This window comes from Eptatretus burgeri, chromosome 2 (assembly GCF_056783735.1).
Source record: "Eptatretus burgeri isolate ZD-2024b chromosome 2, Ebu_testis_v1, whole genome shotgun sequence".
NCBI lineage: Eukaryota > Metazoa > Chordata > Myxini > Myxiniformes > Myxinidae > Eptatretus > Eptatretus burgeri.
This window is the reverse complement of record NC_140962.1, coordinates 31598159-31610658: the sequence shown is the minus strand read 5'-3', so window position 1 is coordinate 31610658 and position 12500 is coordinate 31598159. Positions and strand designations below refer to the sequence as shown.

At 31.1% G+C, this 12500-nt stretch overlaps 1 protein-coding gene and 1 long non-coding RNA gene across 4 annotated transcripts in view; one reads left to right on the top strand and one right to left on the bottom strand.

Moving 5' to 3' along the window:
• LOC147031740 (uncharacterized) overlaps positions 1-1332 on the top strand; it is a 3435-nt gene extending 2103 nt beyond the window's left edge. Inside the window, exon 2 of the long non-coding RNA XR_015054061.1 lies at positions 1-1332. This exon is cut by the window's left edge and continues 770 nt beyond it. This is a non-coding gene — a long non-coding RNA (uncharacterized LOC147031740).
• The window catches only part of ANKZF1 (ankyrin repeat and zinc finger peptidyl tRNA hydrolase 1), a 107140-nt gene that overhangs the window by 33288 nt on the left and 61352 nt on the right, over positions 1-12500 (bottom strand). The gene's annotated exons all lie outside the window — the stretch shown is intronic.

The following is a 12500-nucleotide window of genomic DNA, read 5'->3' as shown; positions in this document are numbered from 1 at the left end:
ATACCTTGAAGACTTGGAAAGTTGGGTTTATGTTGGACACTTGAAACTTTTTTGGGGGCTTTTATTTATTTATTTATTTATTTATTATTATTATTATTTTATTTATTTATATTTTGGAGACTTTTGGAGTTGCTATCACTCTTTGGGATCTAAACCTATCGATGTAGTTCTTTGTCGGATGGTGCTTGATGGGAGCAAGATCAAGAAAGTTCTGGGAAGAAAGTGCAGGCTTACTCCCTCTTTCTACGTCATCAAACCTGAAAGCCTTAAAAGACAGAATTGGAAGAAGAGAAAAAAAAACAAAAAATATACATTGTTCGTTCTGGGAAGAAAGTGCAGGCTTACTCCCTCTTTCTACGTCATCAAACCTGAAAGCCTTAAAAGACAGAATTGGAAGAAGAGAAAAAAAAACAAAAAAATATACATTGTTCGTTCTGGGAAGAAAGTGCAGCCTTACTCCCTCTTTCTACGTCATCAAACCTGAAAGCCTTAAAAGACAGAATTGGAAGAAGAAAAAAAAAACGTAAATATATATATATAGGTGGAAATCTCATTTTGAAAAAGACATTGTGTTGGGCGAGGATTGAGTTGGGGTTGAGATTTTGAATGTGAGGGTTGGGGTTGAGATTTTGAATGTGAGGGTTGGGACACACACACATACACATCAACAAACAAAAGTTAAGCCTTGACTATTCAGTTGAGGATTCTGTGTTTGGGGTTCACAGATCTAAGAACGTCCCCTTGACACACATTATATACTGTTATACACCTCGGACTTGGCCCTCGAGTGTCCACAACGGTGTATAGTAGGAGGGAGTGAAGCGCCAACCTATTGCTCCCATTGCACACACACACACAAACAAAAGTTAAGCCTTGACTATTCAGTTGAGGATTCTGTGTTTGGGGTTCACAGATCTAAGAACGTCCCCCTTGACACACATTATATACTGTTATACACCTCGGACTTGGCCCTCGAGTGTCCACAAAGGTGTATTATCTGCTTAGTTTTGTCTTTTGTAATTCCTGTGAATAAAATGAACCTAAAATCTCTTCCCTTCCAAATCATATATTTTATAAGTCCAAGGAACTGTATCTATTACATCAACAATTTTAAAAAGTTCTTTCGTCCATCGTTCAGTAAAACCCTTTTCAAAATGAGATTTCCACCTATATATTCTTACGATATCACCAACTTTGAACTTAGGTTTTCTGACATTAATCTCTTTTTCATATTTTAATTTTGTAAATGTTTCTGATGGCTTCATATTCGTTGACGTGTGAATCGTGTCATTATACTTATCCACAATATCCTGAATAAAAGATAACCATTGTTGTGAACCGAGTTGTGTGAATTTTTTATATAGTCTCTCTTTTTTAAGGTACGATTAAAACGTTCAACAACAACTGCCTTCCCTTCATTAAAGGTACTGTATAATGTAATACTGTTATTTTTTAAAAAATTCATAAATGTCTTGTTATAAAACTCTCTACCCTCATCAGTCCACAATTTCTTAGGTTTTCTCTTACTTTTATTAAATATCTGTTGAAAAGCTAACACAAGAGTATTACCTGTTTTGTTTTTAAAGGGACAACCCACGCATATCTACTCCTCAAATCAATAACGGTTAAAGCATACTTGTACCCCTTATCATTATTGAGTTCAATCAAATCAGCAGACCAGATATAATCAACTTCCTTGGAATAAACTTTCCTTCTCTGAAACTTTGTGAATATTGGTTTATGTAATTCATCAGCTAATTGCTCTTCAGTCTTAATGGCATCATTAGAGCCTATAAGTTTTTTGAATTTCCAAGTCCAAGTTTCAATTTAGCACTAATCATCTTCTTCACGATGAACCTATCAACTTTTTCTCTCAAGGTTGGATTTTGTATCAGAGACAAATTATATAACATTTCTCTATCGGCTTCATGCTTTTCTTCCAACGTTGTGGTATTCCCATAATCAATATCGTGTCTCATGCACACTTCATCAACTCTATTGATTGGTTTACTCCAGGATTTAGGATTGTCTGCCTCATCTAATCTTTTATCCAAGTTTGTGCCTGGACCACAGAAAGAATACCCTGGAAGATGTAATTCCCTGGTATTCCAGTAGTTGTAAATTTACTTCCTGATAAAAACTTTTGTATATCTCCTCCGAGTTTGTGTTTGGAGATAAATTGATTTTTTTGAACCACACACCGAACATATACCTTTTTGTATAACCCTGTTATTTTTACTTTTAATATATGAAATATTTTTAGTATTAGTTTTCTTTTTACATTTGAGACAATAACTCATTTATTTATGAGAAAAATTTCTGCAGAGTGCAAAAACCTTTTTAGTTTCCAACATGCACATTTGAATCTTAATTTTTAAAACATAAAGAATCCTTAGAAATGCCTTCACTCTCTCCTCCATTTATTTAAGAAAAACTTGAATTAAAATACATGTCTTCTCGATGTCGATAGTCTTGTCGAAAGTATTGCAAATAGACTTTTTAATTCTTTGTATTCCTCCCTGGTGAGATAAGTTAATTTCTTTAATACCTCTATTCTTTTTGAATCTCACTGGTTTCCATATTTTGATATTTATTCATTCTCTCTCTTTCCTCCCTCTCTCTCTTCTCTCTTTCCTCCTTCTCTCTCTCCTCCTCCTCCTTTTCCTCCTCTTCCCTCTCTTCTTCAACTCCTTCCTCATCCCTTACTATACTTGAATCGTTTACACCCCATAGAATATTATACATATATTCATCAGGATTTCTTGTTATTCCTGTATCCAAAATAATTTTTTTACAACAGGATACCAATAAAATTTCTTTTGAATTTCTAAAAGAGCCTTACCTTTTCTTAACCTTATAATTTTTTCATTATTTAACATTCTAATTAAATCTAAAGTTGTTGGTTTATCAACATCAGCATAATGCCAATCTTTTTATTGAAAATACCTCATTCTTATGTTGTAGAACATATTTATTAAAATACCGAATACCCTTTTCTTGAAGGTATGCTTGAACACAGAAATGATAATTTTCTTGAAGCCTTCTTGCTGTCATTTATGTATTAGAAATATATGTTAGAATAATATTATGGCACGAAACACCTCCCCCATCTTCCCATAGTTAAATCATTTTGTATTTCCTTACTTATTATATATAATCCTGTTTTTTCTGTTTTCATGAGACAAATAAGAGCAAAACCATTATTATATTTACCCTTATTAAATTCTTTTATTTGTTGTTTACTAATCGTGGCTCCACAAAACTCATTCTCGATACCAAGTGGATAATATTCTTCCTTACGAGACTGATTTAATTGTTCCAGGTCTTCGAGGTTAATTTTAAATGACCAATTATACCCTAAATCATTCATATCATACCCCATTGTTCTATTCTCATACAAACGATACGCCCTTCTTTATAAAAATTTATTTTAATTCGAACTGTGAATTCTGTATGACCTGGAGATAATATCAACACTTCTGTATCTTTAGAATACACAGCCGTTTTATTTAAGTATATATATTGTGATAAATCGCTTAATCTCACCAAGTCATTCGCGTCAGTCGGGCTTGGATAATTTTTTAATTTATAAGCATTTTTCATGTTAATATTTTTGTTTATATTATATTTATATCGTTCAGCCTGTGCCTTTGTATAATAATTTGATAAATCAATATCCAGTTCTTGAGATACACCAAAGATAGAACCATCTTTACCAACATAAGTCATTTATATTAGATTAAAAATAATATCATAAAATTTTTTATTTTTGTTGAGTTGAAATAACACATATAGACATAATTGACCACAACACTTGGAATTTAATTCTTGGACTTGAAATGTTTGATAAACACCATTCTGTAAGAATTTTATGACTTCAACAGGTGGTGGAAGACCAAAACTATCAAAATAATATTTGTCTTGACTATTAAAAATACAAACCCAATGAGAACCGTTCCCATCATTATCTTCTAAGTTCATAATAATATTCTTTGTATGTTTCGACACATTTGTTAATTCATCTCTCATACAAATAACCACATTATGAATTTTTAATTTCTTACAATATTTGGCAAGTTGTAAATTTGATGTTGTATTCTTTCCAAATTCTTTCAACCACTCATCAATGCTCATTTATTTATTAGAAAGATATAATCCATTACCTCTTTTCGTTAATTTTACACCTGCTTGTGCTATAGAAGAAAGCATATCTCCAACTAACAATCTCGCTTTATCAGGCAGACCTTCAAGTTTTTCAGCAAAATCTACAATTACACCACTTCCACTAATTTGTTTCTCCAACTCTTTGTTATGTCTTTCCAATTCTTTTTGAGCCTGGAGTTGAGCCTTCCTTTCGTTGGCAGTTTTGACCGCTGTTGAAATACCACCCGTCAATGCTCCAACCGCACTTAAACCAGCAAATAAAGGAATTAGAAATGGGAGAAATCCTCCACTCGTCTCTCTTATTGAATATTTTTTTAACATTGGTTTTGTCATTTTAATTTTAAGTGAGCCAGTGTCATTCAAGATTTTAACCTGTTCTCTTGTGAGCAAAACATCAATTCTTACTGCTCCTTTTCTCTGAATTGTATTAACGTTAATCGTACAAGGCTTTTGATTTTGAACACAAGATGATAGTTTATGAAGATTGATTTGATTAACATATACCCCAGTTGGTACTTTGCCACTCATTTATTTAACAAAAAAATTATGTGAGACTAATCATCACACCATTATCTGTATTAATCTGCAATTCTGTTTCTTCCAAAAGCAAACAATATGTATCAACTTCTTCACTCTCTCCTCTTTCAATGTATAGGGAAGTATCCACTCGATTAGACTTTATAGTTTCTTTTTGAGCGCTCAGGTCAAACGTATAGATTGTATACAAACTTTTAAATGCTGTCATATCCAAAATAGGTTCTTTATTTCCATTACTTTCACACACCTTTTGGTAAGACTTGTATGCTTCAGCAAAATCATTTTTTTCCCAATTAATTTCCAATCTATCTCGTGGATAAAATGTTCCATCTAGAGAAACGCGAAGTTGTTTCACCTTAGCATTATCACTCAATGCATTATTCTTATCAGTCGCAGTATCACCATCTGGCTTTTTAAAAATCATCCACAGATATCGTGGCTTTCCTTCCAGAACACCCAAATTCCACGTGTAAGTAGTTTGATTGAGTTTAACGTGTTGACATCTTCTTTTGAGGTATGATACACTGAGTGGTTTTTTTGAGTTAAGTCTTCGATTCAACATCTCTTCTGTTTTAAGATTAGGAGTATATTCACTGATATACCAACTCATCTCCTCAATTACAAATTTATTCTGATCACCAAAAGCATTACCAACACCAAAAAGCAATCTATTTTCATTATCATTCCTTTGTAGTTGAAATCTAATTTTAAGACCATACAGAACTTTATCATAATCACAAAATCCAAATATACCTTTAAGAGGAACTGCCACAGTAAAACTATTTTCTGCTTTTGTATCATCATTATACATTCCTTTCCTTTGAGTATACCCAGGGTCTGTGTTTGTTCCCGTTGACATATCAGGAATAAAACCTTCGACAGACCCCTTTCCCATTCTATCACTGAATGTATAGAGTGTAAATTTCATCATTTCAGATACAGCAGAGACATAATCAACCGCTTCAACTTCTTGTGTTCCAATATACAATCGCACACTATCAAACATTTTCCAGAAGAAATCATTTACAAGTGTAGCGTTTGTGTTATTCCCAGCCTTAGTGAATTTAAATTTACACAACAAGAAACTTTCGGAGAGATTCAAATAGGTTTGTTGATTATTTATTTCAAAACTTTTTGTACCATTTGTATTCCAGTCTGTTCCAGTTATTGCATTTACCTTGAAGTAATCTTCTTTTTTAGTGGAGTTTGAGATAATAATAGTATCATCCAAATCATAGATACTATCAATTGCTTCCATACTTGTATTTATTTAGGAAAAAAGATGTTAAAACTTTTGAAACCCTGATCCAAGTATTTGAATTATTTTCTGTCGTTCTTGGGGGACAACTGAGTTTTACCTTTCTTAATTTCTTTTATTGCTTGTAATTTATGAGATTCTTTCTGAGCATCTTTTATACTCTTTACAGCACCTGCTACATTTCCCACAGCAGAAGCAGTTGAACCAATTAGGTCTTTATGTTTAAGAATAGTTGAACCAATACCCATGAGAGTATCAATTATCCCATCTCCTCTAAATTGATGTCCGACACCCCTTTGTCTCTTAGGTTTATAGTATCCTCTACCAAGATACATACCTTCACCCTTGTAGTACGGGGAAAGGAACATCCCATCCCCTGTAATTATTTTATATTTTCCCAACTCGTGCTTCCTCACAATAACCATCGTATTTATTTATTGAAAAACTTCACGTAGGTGAATTCTGATGGATATAACTTCTCCATTAAAAGAGATCACACGATTATCTTGGTCGGTTATCCTAAAATTTACTCTGTGTATGGTTTTTCCTGACACAGGTAGATAAACCAAATTTTTAGGCTCCATATTGAATTTATAACCAATTGGGGTTGAGTATGCGCTGAATGAAAATATTGTATTTGTTTTAATCCATCATTATAAGCACCATCAATCAAATCACAGTGAATTAACACCGAATTTATTCCTGAGGATATTTGAATGACATTATCACTGTAAAACGTCCCATTAGTTTCAATCTTTTTTGAGGAGAAACCTAATAACTCTCTAAATGAATTATCAATTGTGAAATCAACCTTGTAGTTATTTTTAACTTTAATCGTTGATTTTGAAGTATGTTTTTGAATGTTTATAACAATATTTTTGGTTCATCACCCTGTTCTTTCATAAGACGAGCAATTTCGGAAGATATTTGAGAAATCTCGTATGCTCCGGTGAGACTGTTATCGTTTTGTATCCACTTCCCGGATTATAACTAAACTTGTCATTTTTCTCGGTTATATTAAATAAGGTATTATAAGTCTCCATGGACAATAAAGATGCCTCATATTCTTTTGTTGTGTCAAGTTGTAGTGGGTATGGGAATGAAGATGTGTGGTCGCTTGTTGTGAAATTAAAACTCAGGATTGTGCTTCTCATCTTATTTAATATGAGATAAAATGTCTTTATATTGAGATTTATTAATTATTTTCATGTTCATCAACTGGTCTAAAATGGCTGATGCTTCATTAAAACAATTGTTATTTCCAGCCTTCTTACTGCCGAACAACAATAACAGTCTATTAACTAATTGCGATGGGTCATTTGGAAGAAAACTAATACCTGAACCAAGGATACTTAAAGCCTGAATAATGTGTTTCTCCTTCTCATTCTTCCTACTTTTACCAGAAAGAATAACCTTATAATTTAGAGTGTTCAGCAAATCAATATATACTCTATCATCATTATTTTCCATATCCAATGGTTTATCAATATACTTTGATTCATCCCTCACAGTTGAACCTTGTCTTCCATCTTTTGTGAGAAGAAACATTAATCTCGGAGTTAGTTTAACAGGGGTTGAGCAGAACTTAAGAACCTTTAATTCATCATTAAATATCAATACCTTTTCTTTAACAAGATGAAATATTGCTGGTTGTTCTGTTGGAATGAGTCCTGCTTTGGTTTTTGAATCCGCTGAATATTCATTGTTTTGAACAGCATTCACAATATAATCAGGGGGTTGATTAATCTCTTCCAGTTGTTGAAATAAACCTTCATCATCATATTCTAATTCTCCTAAATGCTCTAATTCTTCCTCCGTCATTTGACTGAAATCTTTTAACATTTGAAGCTTTCTAGGAGTATATTCTACTGTGGGAACTGTGGAAACATCTTTCATTTTTTCTTGGGAAGTTTTTAAAAGTGGTTTAAAAAATTTCTCTTGTTTTTTTCAAATGCTTCTTCGCCCGTTAGTTTCTGTCTGCGTTTCTTCTTTATGTCTTCCTGTTGTTTTACAACTTTTGAAACCAACTCTTGATGTTCCTTAAATCTTCTTGCTCTTTCTTTTGTATCCATTTATTTATTGTAAAATATCATTTAATGAATTGTAAAGATCAACAGGGAAATTTTCCTTTTCTTCATCATTCAAGTAGATGTGTTCAAATAAATCCTTTTCTTTAAATATTTCATCAAATTCATTATTAACATTAATGCGAAGTTTAATTTCTTCTTCACTAATCCTTGCATCTCTGCTTTTCATACGCTTGTGTTGAGTTTCTTCATCAACATCAAAACCGAATGATAAAATCTTCACTCCGCTCAGATATTTAATAATTTGTCTCTGTTCCTTCTGGATTAGTTTCTAATATCCCAACACCACCAGATTTTAGTTTCTTTAACTCACTCTTACAATGTGAATATTTTGTTGTACCAAGAGAAACCTCCTCAAATATTTGTCCTTCATTCCTCAATCGCATATGTTCCTCCACTGAAATATAGTGATAATCTTCACCTTTTACTTCTCCAGGTCTTATTGCTCTAGTTGTTGTTGATACAATGCGTATCACGGGGTGTTTTTTAAGTAAATTTACAATATTCTCATTTGTACTACACAAGAACCTTGATTTATGAAAGTTTTTTCCAGAAGCAGATTTACCCACAAGATTTATAATAATAGTTGTCATTTATATATGTAATTGTTTATAAAACAAAAAATATATCCCTTAATATCTCATCTTGTTTCACAACAATATATTTATATTTTTCAGTCGTGTGCTTCATATAATCCTCAAATTTCTTTTTACTACATAATGTAGAACAATTATCTCTCCAAAAATTATTGATATCTATTGAATTTAACTTGAATAAAATAAAAGTATTAGCATTGTTTCTGATGGAACGACGAGGAAGTTGAAAGTACGATTGACTAAGATAAATACAATTACAAGAAGAATGTCTCCCTCTTGTGTAGTAGCTGTCCATTACCGTTTGGTTTCTCTCATTAACACAATCATCAAAGATAACGAGGTTCTTTTTTGATTTATCCAAATCTTGGGGAGACGGTATATCATCCGTATTATCACTAAGAATACAAGTTATAAGATTTGATTTCTTTTACATCTCTGTGTATCACAAAATAGTTGAATTATATCTTCAATGTTATAATCATTTAGGTTTTTTTGACGTTTAAATAAACCTATTATATCTTCTTTTTGAAGACCAGCATTAAAACCTTGTGAGAGTAGTTGATACTCTGGTTGAAAACTCGACTTTGTGAAAATTATTAAATTATCATAATCTAAAAAGTTGGGAGTGAGGAGCATTTTTAAAAGTAAGCAGGTTTTTCCACATCCACTTGAACCAACTATGAGACATCTTAATGAATTTGGGAGATTTTTATGGTTGTTAAATTTTATCTTATTTTCCCAAATAGGTAAAAAATCATTCATTTATATATTTGAAAAACAGGTTATTTAATTTATTATTGGCTTTTTTAGAAACTCTATATTTTATCCTAAGTTCAGGTTTAATTTCAAGATAATCCATTATTTTATTTATACAATATCTTGTGTTGATATTTCCCTGAAAATTACATCCATGAATAATATACAACAACAATCCTTTGAACATTTCTCTTATACGTTCAGTTTCTTCCCTTGTAAGGAAAGGTGTGTTATCATCCTCATACTTTACATTCATTTCTCTAATCAATCTTGTAAAGTAATTCATTTTTGGTGTAAATCTAAAAGAATTATTTTCCTTTTTATATTTTTTATTATCATTAATTAGAAGATAATCACAGAATATACATTGTTTATAGGCTTTTGACTCTGTGTTTAATCCCTGTCTTTCACACGCAGGACAATTCTCAAATTTGTCATATGGAGAATCAGGAAAGTCTAGCATATTTATAAAGTAAAACTTTACTTAAACTGAAATTCATCTATACTTTCAGTTGTATATTACCATCGATATCGATATACTTTTTTCATTATCAGATTCAACGACAACATTTTTTATATTAAAGGTAATTTTAAAATTATCGTTAACTACTATTGAACGAAATGTCATTTCACCTGATATATTAACATCCTTTATTTCATCAAGATTTACATCTTTAGGGTTGTTGAAAAAAATACAAATTTCTCCTTGCATATTACAGATGGTCTTATCTTTTCTTTCTAAAGCTTCATCCATAAGGTTTTTGTTCTTTGATACTTTTTCTTGTTTCATTGCTTTTTCTAGTTTTGAATATATTACTAGAAGGAGAGGAGAAACTTTTGTTAGAGATACTTTAATTGATGTTCTACCAGGTATACTAAAAGCCCTTCCACTGAAGGAAATTGAAGAACTCATATTATTTACCATAATAGTTTTTATCCAATAGTTGTTATATTTATCTTTGTTCAATTTTACATCCTTGACATATTTCTCAGTATCTTTAACAGATGAAGAGATTGATTGAAACTTGTCTTTTGTGTCTTGAAACATTGTATTTATTAAGTGAAAAAGTTGGAGGATAAAATGTTTTTAAGCACAGATTCACCTATAATTAAACGAAATTTTCATCAAGAAAATTTTAGTTTAAGCAAAGTTTTATTCTATAAATATGGTGAATACAACGTACTGCGATGTTTGTAATCACGAATATAAACATTATAGAAAACACCTCCGAACCAACAAACACACATTTAATCTATTTCATCAAATATCTCCTCTTGAGTTGGAAAGAAAACATTGTGATATCTGTTCAAAGGATGTTTTGAAGAGTAGTTATAATCAACATCTTCAATCACAAAAACACAAGAAAAATGAGTTTAAAGTAAAGGGAGACTATTATATTAAAAACACTGATGAGGCATTTAAAGGGCATATAAAAATAAGGATTTTTCAATTTGGAGAACCCGGTCCATCATCAATAGCTGAATCAATTGAAATAGTGAAACCCGATGTTGAAAAATTTATTAAAAAGACATTAAAAGAAATAAAAACTTTAAAGTTTTATATGGGAGTGAAAATGAATATGAAAAGACAAGATGAAGAACAAACTCCTTATATGAGAACAGATCTTCATTTTATAACATCATTTCAAGATTTTTTGAATAGTGGGGTTTATGAAGAACTATCAAGACAAGAGGAGGATGTTGATAATACAGTGGTAGGAAGTGGATTCAATATTAAAAAAATCATCTTTTTAGATATACACATTCTAAAATCAAACCCTCTTAAAGCTTCTTCTTATATTGAATTACCAAAAGAAATAAAACTAAAGAAGGCAGTTGTTAATATTAAGAACAATGATAATAAATGTTTTCTCTGGTCTGTTCTTGCTCACTTACATCCACCAAAATGTAATTCAGAAAGAGTAAAACAATATATGAAATATGAGAATACCTTGGACATTAAAGATTTTAAATTCCCAATGCCATTAACAGATATTCCTAAATTTGAGAAAAAGAATAATCTTTCTATTAATGTATATGGATTAACGGATACAAACAAAGTTCAAATATTAAAAATTTCAAACAACTATAAAAATGAAGAAACACACATTGACCTTTTATATTTTAGTGTTGGAAAGAATTCACATTACACATACATCAATAATTTATCAAGATTAATCTCTTCTCAGGTATTCAGAACAGCAAACAAAATATATCCTTGTAAGCGATGTCTTAATTCATTTCATACAAAAGAACGATTAGAACAACATTCAAAATATTGTAGTAATCATAAATCAGCTGTAATTACAATGCCTAAACCTGGTGAAAAGATTTATTTTGAAGATTATAATAAATCTATCATGCACCCATTTGTGATATACGCTGATTTTGAATGTATCCTTAAAAAGATAAATACTGCTTCTCCTAATCCAAAAGAACCATATACAAATAAATATCAAAAACATATTCCTTGTGGTTTTTGTTATTATATCAAATCATCTGTTGGAGAAAAGTATAACAAACTTGAACATTATCGTGGAAAAAATGCTTCACAAGAGTTTGTAAAACGATTAGAAAAGGATTGTATAAGACTCACTAAATTAATGAAAGAAACAAATGAACCGATGAAATTAACCAAAGAAGAAAAATTAGAATTTAGAATGAACAATATCTGTCATATTTGTGAGGGGGAAATTAAGGAGTTTAAAGTTAGAGACCATTGTCATCTTACTGGTAAATATAGAGGTCCCGCTCATTCCTGTTGTAATCTTAATTATAAATTACCTTCTTTTATTCCAGTCTTTCTTCACAACAGCGCCAACTATGATACACATCTATTTATAAATGAACTTTCAAAAACACCAGGGAATATTTCTGCTATAACAAACACAAGTCAAAAGTATATTTCATTTTCAAAAATGATATTCACAAAACCTATAACTCGTATTAGGTTTTTAGATTCTTACAAGTTTATGGGAACACCACTAGCCTACCTCGCATCAAATCTAAGCTCCACGGACTCTTTTCCAAATCTTAATTCATTCTTTCCAAAAGAGGAAATTCTCACTAAAGAGGAAATTCAGATTAAAGATGAAATTCTGA